Raw genomic sequence first — 25037 nt, forward strand, 5'->3', positions numbered from 1 at the left:
TTGTTTATTTGAAAAGGTTTTGAACGATTACATATTGGTTTTTAAAAGATTCATAAGGCAATGATAATCACTGAGCTTGAAAACAGTTTTCTTATTAAATATCTTCTTATGACAACTTTGAAACTCCGTGGTGAGACCGTGTGGTTAGGTTCTCACCCCCTACAGCTTTACCTTTTCAGGAACCGGATGAAGAAGCATTAAGAAGAGTTATACTGCATTTGGTTTATATGTTGTTGTATTAATTAGATTATTTTCTTCCCTCGTTATTGTTATTACAAGTTTGTAAGAGGGATAGGAGTTGTATGTTTTATATGTATATTATATTATAAGATATTATGTAAGGAGTCTTGTATATGAATCTATGCCTACTTGTATTTTTCTTAAGATAAAGTATTTATTTTCGATTTTCAAAGGAATTAGCGATACGATGTCGAGTCACAGGCCCCTATTTTAATATTAAGTATATGAAGTTAGCCGTAACACTTCTTGTGATCAGAGTTGCGCAGCCGGAAGCGTGACATACCGATAGTGAGGATGTTACACTTACTCCATCGTTCCAATATATATATCTTGGTGACACTTTATTTACTTGCTCAAAGCTTAACCACTCAGAGAATGACGACACAATATCCCTCTTGACTCGAATAATAAGCACTGGCATTTAACTTGAGTTGAGATTGTGTCATATGTAACTGCAAACTTGTTGAATGTTGAGTTTGAAACCTATTCTACAACTTTATATACCGTATAACCTAGAACGAACTGAGTTATTCTTGTGATTCAATTCACCTTTCCTCTACATTGTGGTTGAACTTTCTTGAACTTCGTGCGAGTATACACATGTTGAAATTGAGTTTCTATCAAGGATTTTGTTGCACACAGTATGATGGTATGAAAATCTACAGCATCCAATTCTCTCTCTCTGCTCTCTACTTCCTAGGCAATTATCATACTATTTGACGAATTGTATAAGTGAGCTGTTGCGTGTAATAAACTTGTTTAAAAAAGAATGCATGCTCTTGCTCCTTTCTGTGCTTCTCATCCTAGGTCAGAAGTGGTGATCTAGATAAACTGGAATCCATAAATGACGATCTTCGTAAAGCTCTGAAAAATTCATAAAAATACTAAGTCAGAACCAAAAATACACTAAAAGACATACAGTTTGACACCTCTACTAGACACCACTATGCCGAAACACATAAAAATATCATTTAATCCTAATAAAGACACTATTACCTGAAAGCCACTTGTTGTCCCCAACACCGAACTTCATCAGAAAATCATTCTAATTCTTATCAAATGCATCTTTTGTAAGAGAGTTCCATACAATACTACTCATCTTCGATACAATTTCTTCCTGTCACTTGTAGCCATTTAATTTACTTGGGACCTTCTTCATGATATGCCAAATACACCACCGGTGAATTGTTGTGGGCATACAAGCCTCAATAGCCCTTTGCATTATGCACATTGATCGGTAAAAATTCCTTTTGGAGTATTGCCTCCCATGCAACGAAGCCAACATTCAAATAACCATTTGAATGATTGAATATCCTCGTTTTTCATCAAAGCACATGCCAGAAGTATTGACTGTCTGTGGTGATTCACCCCAACAAAAGAACAAAAAACCAAATTATACCTGAATACAATGACACAGAAACAAATCATATATACACTGAAACACTATTTATATACACCAAAAGTAGTTAAAAAAAATACATAAACTAGAACAGCAAATTACCTGTTTGTATTATAAGTGGTATCCAATAAAATAACATATCCAAAATACTCATAAGCAGCCCTGCTTCTTGCATCGACCCAAAAAGCAATCTTAATTGACTGATCAACCTCAAGTTCAAGCTTGAAAAAGAAATTCGGATTCTTTTCTTTCATTCTTGATAAGTATTTTCCAAATTCTTTTGCATCCTCAAGTTTCGAACATTCCGCACTTTTCTCGTGATATAATTTCTCACATCTTTTTCAATAAAACTTAATTCACAATGACCTTCTGCTGCTACAACATATGATTGATATATTTTGCTTGGTCTGATCCTGGATTTCTCGTTATTCTCAATTGTACGTCATATAGACATACTTAGTTCCCTGTGTTGTTTAAGCATCTCTGCTTGATTTCGACAGCACGGATGTGAATGATGCAACACAATCTTCGAGATGATCCAAACTCCAACATCCTTCAATATATATATATTCTTGCAGGACAATTTAATCCAGCAGAAGGATTTGTCTTCTCAGTTGGAGAGATGTTCGATTTCTATTTTTCCTCTCTGGTACATGTAATCAATTGGTTCTTATTTCATTTTCCTTCTTTTTTGTGTTTTGAATCTTTGTAGAAAAATCAACAAGTTTAGAATAATCTTTGTAGAATTTTTCATCTTTCTTAAGCGTCTTGAAAGTTATGCCAACCTTTGGAACAAGCTGCTCATCAACATGCCACAGAAACTGTATAATACACCGAAATAGTTTTAAAATAAACCATATTGCAAACTAAAATATACCAAAACTTGGACTGAAACAAATTCATCAAAATAATAAAATCATAAACTAGTGACAAACCACATCAACTAGATTCAAACCATACCTCACCAATTTATTTGATAAAAAAATAATACAATTTGCCCTGGTTTTTAATTTAAAGTCTGAAACTAAAATTCACCGAAAGAATTCCAAAGTACACAAGGTTTTTATTTAAATACACCAAAACTAAAACCGAACAAATTTATCACAATACAATAATAATTCAAATTCAGAACTCCTAAATTACATTCAACAATTCAAACCATCAACAGTGATAAACTACATTATTCAGGTACTGATTGATAAAATCACACCTCAGCCACTTGATTCGATTCAAAACAATAATCCACTTTACTCTGGTTCAATTGAAAATCTGAATTTGAATCATTTCATTATCTTCCACATGAAATAGCTCTTCAAACATGATTTCACAGTTTAATTTCAAAAACTTTGATCGAAATCTTTAAAATCAGTTAAAAGAGCGTTAAACTTGAATGAAGAGAACGCGTAGAATGAAGTGAACATGGAGAATAAAGAAACAGAGAACACAAAGATTGAACACAAGGTAGAGATGAAGAAAACGCTGAGAAAAAATAAAAAAGGAAACAAATCTAAAAGAAAAAGGGAATTATAAATTTCGCTCGTTGATTGAAAGGTTAGTTAGTGGCGCGTGGAAGAATATTAGGTCAAAGCTACTTGGTTGGACTTGGTTGGTTAAATGACTTAGATATAGAGATTAATTGTAAGGATATAGTAGAACCATCAATTAGAAGACCTCTGTCCTATCCATTAGACAATTGACGCTTTTCTTTTTTTCTTTTAACTTTTCACTAAATTCAATTTAGTGAAAAGTTAGAAGAAAAAATGGAATAATATCTACAAATACTAATATATAATATATAGATATATATACTATATATATAAATATATATAATATAATGAATATTATATTCAAAAATCTTATATTCAAATTGGAAAATTGAATATTGTATTAATTGATAAAATTGAATAAAATAACTAAAAACAAAATACAGAAATGATAAAAAATTTACTAAAAAAATGTATTTATTTTATTCCACATTTTATTCTAATCTAAAAAAAAAAGAAAGATTCTAATCTAATATAGAAATAAGATAAAAGCGGGTAGCGGGAATCGAACCCGCATCGTTAGTTTATATATATTTATATATATAGTATATATATCTATATATTATATATTAGTATTTGTAGATATTATTCCATTTTTTCTTCTAACTTTTCACTAAATTGAATTTAGTGAAAAGTTAGAAGGAAAAAAAGAAAAGCGTCCATTGTCTAATGGATAGGACAGAGGTCTTCTAAACCTTTGGTATAGGTTCAAATCCTATTGGACGCAAATAATTTGCATTATATATTTTATATTTATATATTATAAATATAACTCTAAATAGAATTTCTATATTTCTAAAAACTAAAAATAAAAGATAAAAGAAAAAGATTTTGAATGATTTGAATTGAACAAGAACCACTTATCCTTTATTTATTAATATAAATATAGAATATCTAATATAATTAATTTATTATTTATTCAAAGAAAAGATATTAAACATGAAAGAATCAGAATAATAATCTCAATTTTAATTAGGAAGTTTAGGAGTAGTATTTTTTACCAACCCCATTTTTTCTGCTTTTTCATTGGGACTAGTTCTTGTTTGTATATCTTTATTTTATATTTTATCAAACTCCCATTTTGTAGCTTCCGCACAACTACTTATTTACGTGGGAGCTATAAACGTTTTAATCCTCTTTGCTGTGATGTTCATGAATGGTTCGGAATATCACCAAGATTTTCATCTTTTTACCGTTGGGGGTGGAATTACTTTGATGGTTTGTACAAGTATTTTTGTTTCACTAATAATTACAGAGATAATATCTATCGGGTATCTTATCCGTATTCCGCATATGATACGTATATACCAGAATTTGAAATAAGATTCTCGTGCTTCCATAATTGAAAGAAGTTTTCCTTGAAAAATAAATTCAATAGAAATTGAAAAATTGACTACGACATGCCTGTACCGAATAAATAGGACTGCTATAAAAGGAAGAGACATGTATCTAGTACTATATTAGATTAGATAGTAGATTACCAGCCTATAATATATATATAATATATATTATATTATATTTATCTTATATATATTATATATGGGTATATGGTTATATATGTTATTTCTATGGTATGATGATTTGAAATTGCAGTCAAAATATTGAGTCTCATTTTCTATGTAAAAGAATTAAGTGAAAAAAAATTAGAAACAGACGAGTCTTATTACCCCAGGATTGGATAATTAGTAATCTTGTCTTGAAGCGGGCTCAAGAGACCAAGCTTATTGAGATGGAGTTTTTGCTACTGTTTGGATGATTTATTATTCATATATTTAAAAGATGTTTTTCCTATTTTTTTTATAGCTCTCAAGTAATCTTTTCTATTTTTTTACCAAATCATATATTTATTTATACTTTGATTGCATTTAATTTAACCCCGTATTTATGAATATTCAATTAATAGAATCAGAATTCAAAACTTATTTGTTTCTCTTTTATGTATTTTTGTTACCTAAGTATATTATCTTTAGCCGCACATATATTGTGGCGAGTCAAACTAAACTAGAAACTAAAAAAAAAGACTATTTCCTAAATTTGTTAAGTTAATGATAGCCTTCCATGGATTCACCTATATAAGCCGCAGCTAAAGTAGCAAAAATAAGGGCTTGAATACCGCTTGTAAATAATCCAAGGAACATGACAGGTATAGGAACTACTAAGGGTACTAAAGAAACAAGAACAACAACAACTAATTCATCAGCTAATATATTTTCGAAAAGTCGAAAGCTAAGCGACAGGGAAAGGTCTTTTTCTTACAATTTTTTTTTCAATAAAGAGGACTTTTGAGCCCTTCTTTTAGCCATACATATAGAATGTATTTAACTTTTTGAACTAACTCCTCATTGATGTATTGTTTTCATCGAGATCGAATCTAAATAAAATTAAATCACAATGTAATTTTCTTGTTGATGAATTCGAGGGGGTCCCGTTGAATTCTTAATAAGAAGAAGATTTCTTATTCTATAAATGACTCAATAGATAACTTTTTTCAATGTTTCAAAAAAGTCCATTTCAATTTTTTTTAATATTTTTTAAAAATGAACTTTATTTTGTGATTAAAAAAGTCTTTTCCAGAGGAAAATTTCTTTCAACTTAAATAAAGAAAACTAAGACATTATAGGGAGGGAGGGGTCAAACTTTTTTTTCTATTGGAAAAATCTTCTATACTTAATATTTATATCATCTTATGTTTATATATAGGGAGGGTATATTGTTATGGTATATTGTAAAACTTAAAAACAAATCTCAAAATAGAAATTGAATTCAACTTTCAAAATTTATCAATTTAATATAATTAAATTTATAGAATAAAATCACAAAATAAAAAAGATAGTACTTCCTTTCCACTAACAATGCCTATTCCCTCAACCCATTCTAAAAAAATGGGATTTCGCGTAATAAGTTTTTGATATTCAACAACCCCTGTAAAAAAATAATCGCAGAAATCCAAACATTTATCTATCCAACCATGAGGTAGATCGGCCGCGACTCCCCCGATACGGAAAAAATTATGCATCATTCTCATACCTGTCGCAGCTTCGAATAGATCATATATTAATTCTCTTTCTCTAAAAATATAGAAGAAAGGGGTTTGTGCACCAATATCCGCCATAAAAGGTCCCAGCCATAATAGGTGAGAAGCTATACGACTCAATTCCAATATAATTACTCGAATTATATTATATATATTTATATATATAGTATATATATCTATATATTATATATTAGTATTTGTAGATATTATTCCATTTTTTCTTCTAACTTTTCACTAAATTGAATTTAGTGAAAAGTTAGAAGAAAAAAAGAAAAGCGTCCATTGTCTAATGGATAGGACAGAAGTCTTCTAAACCTTTGGTATAGGTTCAAATCCTATTGGACGCAAATAATTTGCATTATGTATTTTATATTTATATATTATAAATATAACTCTAAATAGAATTTCTATATTTCTAAAAACTAAAAATAAAAGATAAAAAAAAAGATTTTGAATGATTTGAATTGAACAAGAACCACTTATCCTTTATTTATTAATATAAATATAGAATATCTAATATAATTAATATTGACAATAGTTAAGATAGGCTTTGAGTAAAAAAATCTGTGTTGTATCAGTTTTTGCATGCTTTTTTGTAATTGCTTCATATAACTCTAGTATATATATGAGGACATGACTTCAGTATTAACTAGTGTGTGTGAGAATCTGTTACACTATTACAAATAAAGTTTTATATCTTCTACTTTTTTTACCTCTAAACTTTCTAGTCTACTCTTTGCATTGTATCTTCAATATCTTGTTCTTCAAGAAAATTCATATGGTATCCATAGCATAAGATCCTTGGTGTCTGAATTCATGGCTCTCATTTTTCCTAATTCTACTACAACTTCCAAGCATCTTCTATATCTATTCCTAAAAAACTCATTGAAAATAATTTTGTCACATGGCAACAAGTTTTTTTTTTGCAATTTTGGGCCAGTCAAGAACACCTTTAACCTGCAAAACAACCTCTTCAATTTGCATCACAGGCTGATCAAGCTGCTGGCATAGTATCAAAATCCTATACAGGTTGAAATCTTTAAGACTATAATCATAGCTCATGGTTCCTAGCTTCAATAAATGAAATTTCAAGAACTGCATGGTACACTACAAAATTACTTTTAAAATCTAGAGCTAAATCTTTCTGCATCAGAATATGTTGCCTAAGTCAAGAAGATTGTAAATTCTCTCCTGCTCGTTGGCTCTTCTATTTCTACAGATGATCATATAGAGGCATTATGTAATGGGCTTACTGAAAAATACTCTCCATTCATTATTATGGTTAGAACCAAATCTGATATGTACAACATTCGAGAAGTTGAAGCTCTCTTGATTTCTTATGATGATATACTAGAAAAATTTTAACAAAATTCTACCAATATTGACCAAGTAAATATAGCTCAGTCTTCATCTTTAGGTCATAATAACTTTGGAAGAGAAAATTATGGTGGAAGAAGAGGTAGAGGAGGACGATTCACGAGAAGGGGGTGAAGTTCTTGGCGATTAGGGTTAAGACCTTTCTGCTAACTCTATGGCCAGCTTGACCATATTATGCTACCATAGATTTGATCCTAACTTTTATGGACCTTCATCTCCTAATCAACCTTCCCTCCTTACTCAGAATTTATAGTCCTCTTTTACATCAAATTCACAACCTCCACCACCTTCTAGATCTTTTCATCAACCAATTTCATACTTGGCCACACTATTAACAATTTTTGAAGCTTCTTGGTACCTAGACTCTGGTGCGTTCTATCATTTAATCAATGATCCATCTAATTTGTATTCCTCTTCTTATTATGGTGGCACTGATCAATTACTTGTTACCAATGGTTCAAGTTTGAATATTTCTCATATTGGCACCACATATCCTTCTGACTCTACTTCAGTTTGAGTTTCATACTTTTTATTAGGTCTATACATGAGTCGGATAAAAATGAGTTTATCCTAACATAGACCCGGCCCTAAATATATACGAGCCCTATTTTTTAGACTTTAACCCGACCTTAGACCCGATAAAACCTAAACACTTTTGGGCCACAGTTATACCGGGTGAAAACCGGGCCTTAAGCAATAATCAGCAACACATCAGAGCTTAAGCAACAATAAAAAACCTTAAGAAAAAATAAAATAGAAAAAAGTTCAGCAATAATCAGAACAAGAATCAGAACACAAAAATTTCATCACTAATTAATTTTTTCCAGTATTAGAACGAGCCAAACTACCATCACTGGTAAGTCAGAACAATAATCAAAATAATAATAAAAAAAATCAAAATCCCTAATCAGAAGTTCCAATAATCAAAACCCCCTAATCAAGACATTAATTATTTACCTTAGCTTGAGCTTGAGAACAGAGGTCAGAAAAGAGATCAAGCGAAGAAGAGGACGACCAGGGGCAGAGAAGAAGAAGACAACCAGGGGCCGCAGAGTTTTATTAGCTATTGATTTATTAATTCCTACAATCTATTTTTCTCATTCAAACCTTTTTCAAAAACCCAAAAATACTGTTTTCCATAACCAATAATAAATCATACTTCCCTGCAATTCCTTGAGAAGACGACCCGATGTTTAAATACTTCGGTTTATAAATTTTATTGGGTTTGTTACTTGTGACAACCAAACGTTTGTACGAAAGGGATTCCTTGCCGATTTAGAAGCTATACTTGCAACGAGGATTTATTTTGTGAATTTCTTTACTAGCAAGAATTCAGTTCGTCAATCAGAGACGGGGATTCATTGGGTTTTAGGAGATATTGAACTCTCCGGATCAAATCATTTTTATCTCTTCCTCAATCAATGCATTCATTGACATTGTTTGGCAATCTTAGATGATTGGATCCTAATGTCTTGGCTCACCAATCTCTCTAAGCATGAACAATTGCCCAATGTCTTGATTTAATTGCTCATGGGAAGAGTTGAAGTTCGGTCACTGACTATACCACACAAATTCATAGATCAAAGTATTGGTAGGATTACATGTCACTATATCCATCCAACCCCCAATCTAATCCAATGTGAGAAAGCAATTCTAGCATGAATTCGTCATTCCTCTCTCAAGGATCCAAAGAATTCCGATTATGGATAGCTTCTCTCTCAAGACAACTATCCAATTGAATTAAGAACGAAAGCTTTCTAACAAAAATCAAGAGAAAAGAAAGAAGAAGAAGATGAAAACTACTATTGATCCATTGAATTACAATAGAGCTCCCTAACCCAATGAAAGGGGTTTAGTTGTTCATGGCTCTCAAAATGGAAATTGGAATTGAAGAATACATTGCTGAATTCAAAAATGAACAAAAAAGTAAAATGAACAGAAAGTAAAAATTGAAAATCCCCCAAAAGAAAGAAAAGTCTCTCTAACTTAAATTCTAAGCTATTTATACGCTTTCTTCCATTGATCTTCAATCTCTGAATTGGGCTTTTGGCCTTAATGAAATTGGGTTGGAATAGCTCCAATTGGTTTCTCTTGTTGTTGAGAAGAGATATGTTTGAATTGCAGAGTTCTGGTGCTCAAGTTGGAGTCAACGTTTGATGGCTAACGTTGACTCAAACGCCTTTCAATAAAACCAGATAAATTTGCTGTCATTGGCGTTTGACTCAATGTTGGAGGGCCAACGTTCTGCTTACCCACGCGTACGCGTGCCTTGCGCGTTTGCGCCCATGGGGTAAAAATGCTCATCCACACGTGCGCGTACTGCACGCGTACGTGTGGATGCAAAAATATCATTTTTCAGTTTTAAACCATGCAAAAGAGCGTTGGCCTCAATGTTGGACTGGCAACGTTTCCTCCAACGTTGGCCTATCCACGCGTACGCGTGCACCACGTGTACGCGTACACCACGCTTACGCGTGAATTGCCATTTTCCCCATCCACGCGTACGCGTCGATTCAAGTTTCTCAACTTCAAATTCTGGGCTCCTCATCGCGGACGTTGGAGGCAACGTTTGAGGCAAGGTTGGACCTCCAACGTTCGTTTGGTGACGCGTACGCGTGACCCACGCGTACGCGTGGATGGTCAATTTTGCCACTCCATGCGTGCGCGTGACTCACGCTTGCGCGTGGATATAGAAATTTTGCTCTTTCACGCGTACGCGTCACTCAAAAATTATTTAGATCCAGAATTGAACATTTTATCACAACATTGGGGGTAACGTTGGATTGCCAACATTCTCTCAAATGTGAGCACCAGTAAATCATGCAGAGACTTCTTCTGCCTCCTTTCCAACGTTTGAGGCAACGTTGGTGGTCCAAGTTGGCCACCAACGTTGCTTCTTCTTTATCTCTTCCCTGCTCCTTTTCCAACTTCCTTCCATGCCTTCCTTCACCTGTCATCAACCAATATATGCATCAAAGCCTTGCTAAAGTCATGAGAATTCTCATCATTCTTAGCATACAAGTAATTATAGCATAATTCTCATGAAATTGCATCAAATTAACCATGGTTGGATGAATCTAGGTACGTATGAATTTCTACCTAAATTGCTTACTTATAACTTAAGAAAGTGCATAAAACCTATTAAAAACAAAGAAAAAGGCTAGTGAAACTAGTCTAAGATGCCTTGGCATCAGATATTACTTGATACGATTCGGTGCACTTGCCGAGTTATGGTTTTGCAAAACTTCGCATCAAGTTTTTGGAGCCGTTGCCGGAGATTAATTGAGATTAACAACTACCACATTAATTGATTTTCTAAATTAGACTTTTTTTCCTTTTGCTTCTCACTGGAATTTCCTTCACTGTGATATTGGGAATTCTAATTTTTTTTGTTATCTGTGTGTTTTCATGCAAGGTAACAAAGACAAAGAACCTCTTCAGTTTGATCCTGAAATAGAGAGAATCCTCAAGAAACTAAGAAAGAAATTAAGAAATCAGAGGGAACTAGAAGAAATTGAGGAGCTTGAGCTAAAAAGCACGGCAAACAACAACAATACCAATGCTAGAAGGACTCTTAGGTCTTTCACTAAACCCACTATTGGAAATTGTGGAAGCAGCATTGTAGCACTTGTTGTGGAGGCAAACAACTTTGAGTTGAAGTTTTAATTCATCACCTTGGTATAACAAAATTGCCAATTTTGTGGGAGTCCTCAAGAAGATCCTAATCTGCACATATCTAGCTTCCTATAAATATGTGACACAGTCAAATCCAATGGCGTCTCTGCTGAAATTTATCGCTTGATGTTATTTTCATTCTATGTAAGGGACCGAGCGAAGTAGTGGCTCAAAACTCAACCAAAGGAAAGCATAGCAACATGGGATGATTTGGTCAATAAGTTCTTAACCAAATTTTTTCCACCACAGAGGTTGTTAAAGCTGCGACATGATATCCAGACCTTCATACAAAAAGATGGAGAATCCCTTTATGAAGACTGAGAGAAGTATAAAGAAATGCTGAGAAAGTGTCATCCGGATATGTTTGCTGACTGAGTACAACTCCAAATTTTTTATGATGGAATCACTTATACTTCTAGAACTTTATTAGATTCCTCAGCTGGAGGTTCCATGCATATGAAGAACACTGAAGAAGCCTTAGAATTGATTAAGATTGTGGCTAATAATCAATATTTATACTCCTCTGAAAGAACAATGAAGAGAGGTGTGATAGAGTTAGATACTCTGGATACTATTTTGGCACAAAAAAGGCTATGTCTCAACAAATATCCTCACTTACAAAGCAATTGGGACATATGTAAGTCTCTGCAGTGGAAGCACAAGTTGTTCTCTGTAACTTGTGTAGAGGAGCTCACGAGGATGAAGAATGTGGGTTGTTCAAGGAAAGGCAAGCATCCGCGGAGCAAGTAAATTACATGGAGAACTTCTTAAAGCCACCACATAATGACTCCTTCTCAAAACCTTATAATCCCAGATGAAGGAACCACCCCAATTTTAGTTGGGGCAATCAAGAGCCAAAGAGATTCACTGCACCTCCTAAAAAACAATCTCAATCTATGCAACCACAAATTCACCAAAAAATTTCTTCTCTAGAAACCAAATTCTCTTCCTTAGAAACTAAATTTTCTTCCTTTGAAACCACCATTGAAAAACTATCTCAAGTCACTACCACAATAGCCCAGTCCACCTCCACATTCATGCAACAAACTCAAAGTTTCATGGATGAGATAAGAGCCAACCTTCAAAATCAAGGTACATCCATTCAAAATTTGGAAGTAAAAATAGGACAAATTTTCAAGCAACTCACAAAGAGGACACACAACACTTTTTCAATTGATACAATTTTTAATCTAATAGAAGAATGCAAAGCCATCATGCTGAGAAGTGGGAAGGCCGTGGGTAAAGAAACCACAAACCATGAAGTATACATGGAAGAAGAGAAGCAAGAGAATGAAAGCCATGTTCATGCACCGACAATTGAAGCTGCAAAGAAAAGGAAAACAATGGCTCCTTATCAACCAAGAATTTTTTTTTTCTCAAAGGTTCAAGCAACAGTACCTTGATGGACAATTCTCCAATTTTTTGGAGGTGTTCAAAAAGCTCTACATCAACATTCCATTCATAGAAGTTTTGGAACAAATTTCTCTTTATGCTAAATTCATGAAAAGAGTTGCTATCTAAGAAAAGAACTTTGAAAGGAGATGAAACAATGGTAGTGACCAAAGAATGCAGTGCTATAATTCAAAAAAATTTGCCAAAAAAGATACAAGATCCAGGGAGCTTCCAAATTCCATACACCATTGGAAGCATAACCTTTGAAAAGGCCTCATGTGACTTGGGAGCAAACATCAATTTAATGCCCTTATCTATGATAAAAAAGCTACAAATTTAAGAGGTGAACCCAACAAGGATAACTCTACAAATGGCAGACAAATCAATGAAATATGCACATGGAGTAGTTGAAAATCTCTTGTTCAAAGTGAAAAAATTTTTCCTCTCCACAGATTTTGTGATCCTTGACATGGAGAAGGATGAGAATGCCTCTATTATTCTAGGGAGATCATTTTTAGCTACTGGAAGAGCCTTGATAGATGTGAAAAAGGGTGAATTAATATTGAGGGTATATGATGAGAACTTAGTTTTTCATATTTTTAAAACCATGCATCATTCAAGTGAGAAGGAGAATCGTATGAAGGTTGAATCAAGTGATCCAAAGCTCCAAAAATCCCCTAACATCAAACCTAAGTTTGGTGTTGGGAGCGCATGATGTGTGAGCATCTTTCCTATCTTTTTCTAGTGAATTTGCATTTAAATTGTTAAGTTTAATCAAGATTTAAATACTTTTTAGTCACTATGAATGCTACTTTGAGTTGTGTACAATTCTGTTTATTTCAGGTAGCATTCGGATGGATTTAACAGAGTTTTATAGAAGAAGAGGAAGAAAGTGGATGATGCTGTCAACCTTAACCTTCTTGCACTCCAACAAACATAACTTAAGATATCGAGTGCCAACTGACGTGATTCTAGTGGCATTGGAAAGCTAACTTTTAGAGCTTTCCGATGATATATAATAGTATTTTCTTCTTCTCCAACCTGTACGGTCATCTTGGCGCCTAACTTAGCTTTTTCCAAGTTAAGCGCCGGAAGAAGAAACTGCGCTCCAAACCATGCTGCCTAGGCCAAGTCTAACTTCAAGAATTTGAAGTTAGGCGCTAATGTGAATATCACTCAATGCACATAATCAAGCAGCCACGCCTAACTTGGAATTTTTCCAAGTTAGGCGCTATTTTTGACATATGAAGTGGTCCCCACATCCATCAAGTATTAGCTCGAAGATTATTTTATATTTTGATTAAAACTTTTATTTTAATTACAAATAGGAAAAGATATTAATTAGTTTGAGAGAATATAGTTTACATTAATTAGGATTAGATTTAAAAGGGAAAAGAATCAGCCCTTTAGGCTCTTCTCTTCTCTCTTACCTGATTCAGCACTTTGCAGTTTTTGAGAATCTTTATTTTCTCTCTGAACCATGAGCAACTAAACCTCCACTATTAAGGTTAGGAGCTCTGCCTATTGTATGGATTGATATTATTACTTTTCTATTTTAATTCATGTATTGATTTGAATTTCAAGAATTTGTTTTTGTTCTCCATCTTATGAATTTGGGTGGAACGGAAGTATGACCCTTATTCTAATTGAGTTCTTGTAAACCTTGGAAAAGTAATTTACCTGAAAAACATCTTGAAAAAAAATTCTCCTAAATAACTAATTATCTAGACTTAACAGGATACGTGACATATAATCCTCTTATATTTGGATAATTAGGGTTTTTATGGCACATAAACTAGTTTTGAACTTAACCCTCTAATTGGAATCTAGTGACCAAGGAATTAGAGGTTGATGAAGGTTAGAGGAGACTAAAAAGGTCTAAGGAATTAGGGTTTAGTCACATATAGTTTGCCATGAATTGAATCTTGCATGATTAAAGTAGTTGGTAAGAAAATTTAATCCGAAAAATAAACATCTCTGAAACCTTAACTATTTTACTCATATATTGTTCACACTAGTTTACTACTTGCTTTATAAATTTTTTGAATTTACTATTTAAATGTAATTGAGACCCAAACACTCTTTTTTGCTTGCCTAACTAAGTAAATCACTCAATCATTGTTGCTTAGTCCATCAATCCTCATTGGATCGACCCTCATTCACTTGAGGTACTACTTGGTACGACCCGACGCACTTGTCAATTAGTTTGTGGGTTATAAATACTGCACCAGTGCATCACCAAAGAAAGAAACAAAAGTTCTCAAGAAGGTGCTCAGGTGATGGAGAAATAAGAAGATTCCTACAGAAGACTTCTCACCTGGGGAGGAAGTGATGTTAGCTTACCATCCATTAAAGCCATATACAGTGAACACAATTCTTTCTCTTGAGCATATTGAGCTAATAAATAAAGAAACAAGGAGAAGATTCACAGTAAGAAGGGAGGAGTTGAAGCATTATGATCAACCTCTACCTTAGCAAGAATCAACCGTCAAGCTAGTGACGTTAAAAGAGTGCTTGTTGGGAGGTAACCCAACTTTCGGTACCCTTTTATTTTGTCTTTAATTTTATTTTATTTTTTTATTTCGTTTGTTTTATTTGAATAAGCTTTTGCATCACTTTTTTGCCTTCCCTAGATAATCATGATTATTTATGTTTCCATCAGCACTATTTTTCTTTGTTACTTGAGGACAAGCAACCATTTTAAGTTTGGTGTTGGAGGCTATGCTCTATATAGCCTAGAAGATAATGAAGAGGGAGGTAACTCTATCTTTGAGATTTTATTTCTTATATCTTGCATCTGTTTGATAATCATGATTCATTTATATTTCATGCCACGCCTTACTTTTGAAATTGTTTGCACCCAATATCTTTAAGCATGCAACAAAGAGTTTTTGAATGGAAAAAGTTGAAAAAAAATTTTAAAATTTGGGGCAAGTAAAGATTAAAAGAAGTGGAGGCTCTGATAGTATGATTGTGTCATGAGGTTACATATTTGTGAAAACTTGCATGGGAAGCTCTAAGACATGGAATGATGTTTAGAGAAGTATTATGAAGGTTCTCAAAAATCTATAAAACCAAGAAGCAGCAAGAAAAGAAAAAAGAAAGAAAAACAAAAAATAAGGCCCAAGACTCTAAGCACCAATGGCTAGGAAGGTTGAAACGAAACAAAGCTCAAAGAGTTATTTTTCTAGTTAAGTGCTTGTGGTGTTTCTGTGTCAAGGAAATCTTGAGATAGAACATCTAGAGTTAAAGCCAAGTGCAAATAACCTTCATAAAAGAGAAGCTAAAGGCTCTGAGCACCACTGAATGGAAAGAATAAAAAGAAGCAAGGACTCAAAGAGTTCCCCAATTAAGTTCTTGTGGTGGTTCTGTGTCGAGAAAATCTTGAGACAAAATATTTAGAGTCACAGCTAAGCTCAAGGTGCAAAGCACCCAATGAAAGAAAAGGGGAAGCTATCTTCAAGGTAAAAATATATAAAAATATCTCCATAATATCATCCGGATGGAATTCCTACGTTCTAAGACTTTCAATTGTAAGCCTAATAAGCACTAGAATCCATGCATGATCACACAATTTGGAGTTCACCCCACTGTCATTTAATCACTTCACTCACTAAAATATCAAGCAATTCTTCAACCCACTCCAACTTAGAGGACTTCTTTGTGCATAGTTCTTTTCTTGCTTGGAGGAAAGTAAGATCTTAAGTTTGGTGTTGTGATACATGGACATCTTTAGCTGTTTTCTTTAGTAATTCTTTCAACAAAGATCAGTCATTTCTTTATTCTTAATTAAGATTTTAGTGCTTTTAACCAATATTCCTTGAAGTTGCTTTGAGCTTTGGTATGTGTAGAAAAGTGTTGAAAATGAGCAAGAACAAAGATCAAAAGGAGCAAACAACTATAGCACTAAAGAGAAAGGAGATTTTAGAAGAAGAGCAAGCAATATCAACAAGAAAGACAAGGATAGAAGGAGCATTCAAGTCCACTTCCACGGGTCACCCTTAACTCCTGCGCCTCACGCACCACTTGGTGCACCTCATGCAGCTTATACTGTGCCTCACATGGCCTTGGGTGCCCCTCATGCAGGCCCAACCTCGCCTCCAGGGGTTGCCTTTCCTTCATGCGCTTCACGCCTCCTTTGATGCACCTCACGTAGCTGGCCTTGCGCCTCATGTAACCAAACAGAGGCTTCTAATCCCTCCTCTTTTGGGCTTGCGCTTCACGCAGGGAATGTGGCGCCTCACGCGCCAAATTGGGCCACTCCCATGGATTGTGATTTCTTATTAAATCCCTCTTAATCTTCAATCCTTTAAAACACTTGAGTTGATGATTAAAGTTTGAATACAAGACCCATGATTTGAAGCATTGATTGACAATTATAAAGAATTATCAATAACTTGACTTGGAATGAAAAACTATTGAAAGAATATTAATTAGTTTAGATTTGATTTTACTTTAATTTTATTTGGTTTGAATTCTAAAATAATTAGGTTTAGGGTTAGTATTTAAAGAGGAGAAACATTTACGTGACTTCTCTCTTCTTCCAGCCATTTTGAGTCCAGAGTTTTGTTTTCCTTTGCATCATGAGCAACTATTCTCCTTTGTTGAGGTTAGGAGCTTTATTCATCTTTTATGGATTATTCATCTAAGTTTTTTACTTTATTTGAAGTTTATGTTTTAATCTATTTCATGTTTGAGCTTTCGTTCTTCATCCCTAAAGATTTAGAATTGTTAGAAAATATTCTAAATATTCTTTTGGAAAAAGTAATATTGGAATTAGCTTGAAAACTCTTTCTCACGACTTTTTTATTTAACTAGGAAATAGTATTTCAAAGAGTATGTGATACTTTGTGATTTTCAATTGCTCTAGTTTGAATAAATGACATAAAATTCAGATTAAAAACTTTTGGAAATCATTCTTTCGTGTAAGTTTCAATTGTTTAGGACTAGTTTGGATAAGTGACATAAAATTCAACCTAAGGACTATTCTTGAATCTTATTTGAAACTAAATCAAATTTATGCTTCATCTCTTTTCTTAAATAACTGACTAAGGAATTAATAATTAATTAAGTTAAAGAGAAATTGAATTGCCAATAAATTGAATTGTCGTGATTTATCTTTGCATGCCTCAAATAAATGAACACAATGATTGTTTTTCTAAATAATGAACATTTCTGAAACCTTAACATTCTCACCATTATTGTTTTCACATTCACTGTTTGCTATTTATTGCCTCTGTTTACACGTTTGTTTTAATTCTTCATTTATTCCTTTGTTTTTTTATTTGTCTAATTAGAATAGTCAATTAATCATTGTTGCTTAGTCTTTTAATTCTCGTGAAAATGATAACTCACTTATCGTAATATTACTTAATACGATTCGATGCACTTACCAAATTGTGGTTTTGCAAAATTTTGCATCACTTTGATAGATTTAGAAACAAATTCAGAGTTTAACAATTAGAACTCATAAGTCTGAGAGGGGGGGGCTATTAATAAAGACATACCAGAACCAAAATAAAATATAAAATATTGACGGTGATCAAGATCGGCCTTGAGTAAAAGGATCTGTCTTGCATAAGTTCTTGCATGCTTTCTTGTAGTTGCCTTATATAACTCTAGTATATATATATATAAGGATATGACTTCAGTACTAATCAGTGTGTGACAATGTATTATATTAATACTGTTCTTGTATGAATGCCTAGGAGAAAACTCGGCTCTTGATAGTCGTGCCGAACTATAGCCTTCAACGCCGAACTTACAAGTTCTGGTAGTCCGAGCTTTTGTCCGAGAATGTATCACGTTTGTGGAGAGAACGAACAAAGTAGGGTGGGTACCTGCAAAGGCACTCCAATACTTAAGTTAGTGTTCGGAATTCAATATGCCATTTTGAGGATAAAATATCATACCTTTATAGGTGAAGGAAGATAGGTCGGTTATGCTTCTGTTGGCTCTCTATATTGAAGAGCAGTTATTAGAAATTAGTAGGTGACAACACTAGGTCGGACGTTTTTATTTCAGAATTAATCCGGTGAGTCGAAGTGTAACGCTTGATGCCGAGTTATGGTATATAATACCGAGTTATGGCGCATAATGCCGAGTTATGACATCGAATTTGTAACAGCCGTATCATAGCCCCCAAGCTTAGCCTGAGGATATTTTTAATGAAGCAAGTTGAGCTTTTGATGAGCAATAACTCGGCAAGTGGTATAGCTATGGAGCCCCCAGTTCAATGTACTTTATTAAAAATAATATTAAATAATTGCTTTGGAAACGTTACAGTTTTAAATGAAGAGAGAGATAAGTAATGATGGCATTAAAGGGTTTTTCATTTCCAATGCCATTTGGATCAGTGATTTGATTGATGGAATGGGTGTAGTGAACTTAACCAGTGGTGGTAACTTTTGCTTAACTGCATTGGAATGCAAATAATTTCTCCCAAATCATTATTTCATTTGGGTTAAGAATTGCTTTTGAAGGTTTCTGAGAAAGAATAAAAGAGGTACGTGCTAGTTTTCTTCTTTCTGTGTATTCTTCTTTCTGCATCTTTTGAGTTTTTGTTGTTGAAAATGGGTTTTGAAAGAAAAAGAGATAAAAAGAAAAAAGTGGACTGGTCATATGATTGGGTTATTGAAGATGTAAAAGTGTGTACATCTTTGTTCACGGATGTGGAAGCTGTGAAAGAGATAGATTTGAAGAAGATAGTAAAAATAGGTTCTGGGATTCGTGTTGAGTTGTTACCATGTTCCAGTGTTCATCACGTATATCATAGAGGAGAGGGTTTTGAATTTTTCTTCATGCATAGCTGTGTTCGGGAGGAACTGGTGCGGTAATTATAGTCCACAAACTAACCGGCAAGTGCACCGGGTCGTACCAAGTAATACCTCAGGTGAGTGAGGGTCGATCCCATGAGGATTGAAGGACTAAGCAATAATGGTTACTTGATTTACTTAGTTAGGCAAACAGAAAATAGTGTTTGAGAGTTCAAAGACATTAAACAATAGAAAGAATATTAAAGAAAGGCAAGTAAATAAGTTGGGAATAAAATATAGAGAAACAGTTAAGGCTTCAGAGTTATTTATTTTCCAGATTGACTTTTCTTATTAATTTATTTTAATCATGTAAGATTTAATTCATGGAAAACTATATGTGACTAGACCCTAATTCCTTAGACCTTTCTAGTCTCTTCTAAAATTCATCAACCGCCAATTCCTTGGTCAATTAATTCCAATTAGAGGGTGAAATTCAATTCTAGTTTATATGCCACAGAAATCCTAATTACCCAAATATAAGAGGATTATATGTCATGTATCCCGTTAAGTCCAGATAATTAGAATTTAGGAGGATATGTTTTCAAGCTGTTGTTCAAGTAAAGAGCTTTTCCAAGTTATACAAGAACACAATTAGAAAGAGGGTCATACTCCCGTTCCACCCAAATTCATAAAATAAAGAACGAAAACAATCCTTGAAATATAAATCAGTACATGAATTAAAATAGCAAAATAATAGAATCAATCCATACAATAGACAGAGCTCCTAACCTTAACAGTGGAGGTTTAGTTGCTCATGGTTCTGAGATAAAATAAGGATTCTGATAAAATGTATTTTGGTAGTTGGAATGGAATTCCCTGTGGAATAATTCCAATCCCCTTTTATATCTAATCCTAATTAATTTAAAATCTATCTTCTAAAACTAAAATAATATCTTTTCCTATTTTAAAATAAAAATAAAGTTTAAATCAGAATTAATAGGAATCAGCATTTTCTGCACTTCGCGCTTATCACGCGTACGCGTCAGTCACGCGTACGCGTCGATGGTCTTTTTCGCGTGTCATGCGTACGCGTCAGGTATGCGCACGCGTACGTGTCAGGTACGCGCACGCGTCACCATGGACAACTCCGAATCACGCGTACGCGTCAGGCACACGCACGTGTCACTCCTCGCTGGTCAGCTCCTTGGTTTCTTCTCTTTCTCTGCAGAAACTCCATCAAATCCAACCAAATGCTACCTAAAATAAACAGAATTACACAAGACTCAAAGTAGCATCCATAGTGGCTAAAAGATAATTAATTCTTGATAAAACTTAACAAATTAAATGCAAATTTACTAGGAAAAGGTAAGAAAGATGCTCACGCATCACAACACCAAACTTGAATTGTTGCTTGTCCTCAAGCAACCAAACTAATATAACCTTAGGATGTGAATTTGCATGAGAATGAGAGTTCGATTAAGCTCATATCTCTTCTTATAGTGGGGTTTACAACTGCAACCCTGAATAGTTTTGGCATCTCACTCTTCTTTGAATCAAAAGGATATCAATGTCAATTGGAATTAGAATCCTGATAATATTATGAGTTCTCTGATCTTTTATACTCAATTTAACCCTTGAACACAGTAATTTTTTTCTTTGGTGCTTTACACCTTGAGCCTACCCGTGACTTTAAATGTTTTGTCTCAAGCTTCACTTGACACAAAACACCACAAGCACTTAACTGGGGAACTCTCTTTAAGTTCTGGTTTTTTTTTCCAGTTACTCCCAGACAGTGGTGCTCAAAGCCTTTGGCATATCTGTTAAATGTATTTGATCTCGACTCTTAGTGTTCTGTCTCAAGGATTACTTGACACAATCACACCACAAGCATATGACCAGGGAAACAACTCTTTGAGCTTTTAATCATGTCTGACCTCCCTTGTCATTGATGCTCAGAGCCTTGGACCTTGCTTTTATTATTATATTTTTTTTCTTTTGCTGTTTCTTTTGCTTCAAGGATTAAACTCTCACTTATTGCAGAGAATTCATAATAGTTCTCTAAATTTCTATTTCTTGTACATCAACATTCTTTGATTCAAATTTAAATATGCACTGTTCATGTCATGCATTCAGAGTCATAGAAAATACCACCACATTTGGATAAATGCGACTACTCTTAAAATTAAACTCAATTTCTCAAGCAATACATCACTTCTTTTCTTTTCTTTTCTTTTTAGATTCAAGTTAAGTGAGTGGTACATGAAACATTTTTTTTTACTAAAAGCAAATGACAGAATGAAATTAACTCTAAAAACTGAAAGTACTAAAGATCATGCAGGCAATCAAAGCAACAGAAAATAGAAGACAACAAAATAAGAACGGAAGAGAATTAGAATGAAAGGAACTCAACCACTTCAGTTATCCTAGTGGCCATCTCATTCTTCTGGTTGTGCTCCTCTGTGAAGATGATTTGCCTCCCTTTGGCGCTATTTAAAATAAACAGAAAAGCCAAAAAGCAAAGCGACAACACTAAACTTAAAAAGTTGCTTGTTCTCAAGTAAAGAAGAACTGAAAACAGAAAGGGACATAAAAAGACATACGGATGAGTAAAAACAAATAGTATGATAAAAGAAGAATAAAATGATAAAAGAGTAAAAAAGGTTAAAATAATTAAAATATATATATATATATTATCTCTTTGTGTTGTTGATTTTTTTAATTTATTTATTTTTTATTATTATTATTATATATACATAGTTATTTATTTATTTATTTAATATATATATGTGTATAGAAAGGGGGGGGGGTGTTGGGTTTAATGGTTAATTAATAGGGGAGGGTAGGGGAGAGGTGTTGGTTTGAATGGGGAATGAATAAGGGGGTAGGTGGGGGTGATCACGGGAATAAGGGGATGAAGAAGGGTGTTGTGGGGACCAGCTTGCATGTTTTTTTTTTTGAAGTGTTCGGTTCCTGTTCTAAAATAGCTGCATGATCATAACACACTTAACACAAAAGAAAAACAGTAAAAACTCAATAAAAATCAAATAAATAAGAAAATCACTACTACGAAAAATAACTAAGGATACGAAATTATCGGGTTGCCTCCCGACAAGCGCTTCTTTACCATCACTAGCTTGACGGTCAGCTCCTCTAAGGAGGAGGATCATAGGGGCTCAGCTCTTCACCCCTTACTTTGAACTTCTTTCCTGTGTCTCCATAAAGTAGCTCAATATGCTCCAGAAAGAGGATTCTGTTTACTGTATAAATTCACACTAGATTGCTAGTCAACACCACTTTCATTCCTGGGGAGAAACCTTCAGTAGGGATCTTTTTGTTTCTACATCCTCTGGGTACTTTCTTCTTTTTGGAAACCTCCTCCTTGGTGGATGATGCATTCCCGATACCAAACTTAGGTTTGATGTCAGGAGAAATTTTATTGATTGTCAACAAAGGAGTTTTGAGCTGCAGATTCTGCGGTGCATCATCAGGGGGTTTTTGAAGGTTTGGATTAATAGGCTCAGTCTGCATGCACCTCTCTTCTTCACCTGCTGAATGTATATCTTTGAAGACATGAAAGACCAACTGCTCATTATGCACTCTAAGCACTAATTCACCTTCTTCCACATCAATCAGAGCTCTTCCAGTGGCTAGGAATAGTCTTCCTAGAATTATAGAGGCATTCTCATCCTCTCCTGTGTCAAGAATCACAAAATCTGCTGGGAGGAAGAACTTACCCACTTTGACCAAGATATTCTCCACTAATCCGTATGCAGGCTTCATAGATTTTTCTGCCATTTGTAATGCTATCCTTGTGGGTTGTGCCTCTTGGATTTGCAGCTTCTTCATCACAGATAAGGGCATTAGATTTATGCTTGCTCCCGGATCACATAACGCTTTCTCAAAGGTTGTTCTCCCAATGGTGCATGGAATTTGAAAGCTCCCTGGATCTGGCATCTTCCTTGGCAAGTTATTCTGAATTATGGCACTACATTCTTTAGTCAGGACCACTGCTTGTCATTGGTCTCCTTTTGAAGTCTCTGAGGATATGGAATTTTAGGCTTGTACTCAGGAACCTTTGGCAATGTAGGATAAGTGTCAAGAGAGTCTGAGAATGGGTTTTCCGCACGCTTTGGAGGGGCGTGCTCTGCTTCGTCCTTCTTCTCCTTTGGAGCTTCTTTTTCAACTGGCTCCTCATTATTAACTTGTACTTCCATACTTGCCACTTGTCCACTTATCAAGGTAATATAGCCTTGTATTTCTCTCTTGGATTTGGAGTTGTGTTACCAGGAAGGCTATTAATGGTCCTTTTATCAATTTCATTAATTTTTGTTGCTAATTGACCCATCTGAATCTCCATGTTTTGAATTGTATTTGTAGACCTCTCAGGTATTTGCTTGCTCAGTTGGCCTATTTGCACCTCCAAGTTTCTAATGGAGGCTCTGGTTTCCTGCATAAAACTCCTCATCATTTCCCAATTAGAATCTTGTTGGGATTGAGAGTTTGTCTGCTGAGGTGGTTGTTGTTGATGAGACTGAAATTGGCGGTTATTATGATTGTTCTATTGAAAACCGCCCTGAGAATTATTGTTGAAATTCTGAGATTTCTGAGGTTAGTCCATCCACTCAAGATTGTATGTCTTAGAGTATGGATCATTATTGGGATTTCTAGGACCACTCCCCATGTAATTGACCTGTTCAGAAAAAGATTGAGCATAGTCATAATTCTCATTTTGTACAAAATTACCTGTCATGTCATAAGAGACCTCTTGAGGTGGATTTTGGGTGTTGATAGCTAAGACTTGCATGCCACCCATCTACTGAGTAAGTATATTTATTTGCTGAGACATAAGCTTGTTTTGAGCAAGAATAGCATTAACAGCTTCCATTTCCAACACACCTCTCTTCTGAGAAGTCTCTGAGTTCACAGGATTCCTGTTAGATGAGTATAAATATTGGTTGCTAGCAACCAATTCAATCAGCTCAATAGTCTCTTCTGGTGTCTTCTTCTTGTGCAATGAACCACCTGCAGAATTATCTAAGCACATCTTGGATATTTCACCCAAGCCTTCATAAAAGATATCTAGTCGGGTCCATTTGGAGAACATGTCCAGAGGGCATTGCCTAGTCAATAGCTTGTACCTCTCCCAAGCTTCATAAAGAGTTTCACCATCCTTCTGCCTGAATGTCTGAACCTCCACCCTAAGCTTAGTCAGCTTCTTTGGTGGGAAAAATTTAGTAAAAAACTCAGTAACAACCTTGTCCCAAGTATCCAAGCTTTCCTTGGGTCGGGAATCTAGCCATAACTTTGCTCCATCCCTCAGAGCAAACGGGAAGAGCATGAGTTTGTACATCTCTGGGTTTACTCCATTTGTCTTCACCATATCACAAATCTGCAGAAAATTAGAAACAAATTGATTTGGGTCTTCGTGGGAAAGACCATGATACTGGCAGTTTTGTTGCACCAGGGTGACCAATTGTGGCTTTAGCTCAAAGTTGTTCGCAGCTATAGGAGGCACCACAATGCTTTTTCCATAAAGATCTGCAGTAGGAGCAGAGTAAGAGCCAAGCACTCTCCTTTGTGGTTCATTTTCATTTGGATTTGCCACATTGGCATTAACAGTA

General features: G+C 34.5%; 2 non-coding genes across 2 annotated transcripts; both read left to right on the top strand.

Moving 5' to 3' along the window:
* The first annotated feature begins 3838 nt into the window (after positions 1–3838).
* Positions 3839–3910, top strand: TRNAR-UCU (transfer RNA arginine (anticodon UCU)). Its single transcript has one exon. It is a non-coding gene; the product is annotated as a tRNA-Arg (tRNA).
* A 20605-nt stretch (positions 3911–24515) lies between these two features.
* On the top strand, positions 24516–24622 carry LOC112731215 (small nucleolar RNA R71). Its single transcript, XR_003167002.1, has one exon. It is a non-coding gene; the product is annotated as a small nucleolar RNA R71 (small nucleolar RNA).
* Positions 24623–25037: the final 415 nt, after the last annotated feature.

The sequence above is a fragment of the Arachis hypogaea genome, chromosome 12 (assembly GCF_003086295.3).
Source record: "Arachis hypogaea cultivar Tifrunner chromosome 12, arahy.Tifrunner.gnm2.J5K5, whole genome shotgun sequence".
NCBI classification, from domain to species: Eukaryota; Viridiplantae; Streptophyta; class Magnoliopsida; order Fabales; family Fabaceae; genus Arachis; species Arachis hypogaea.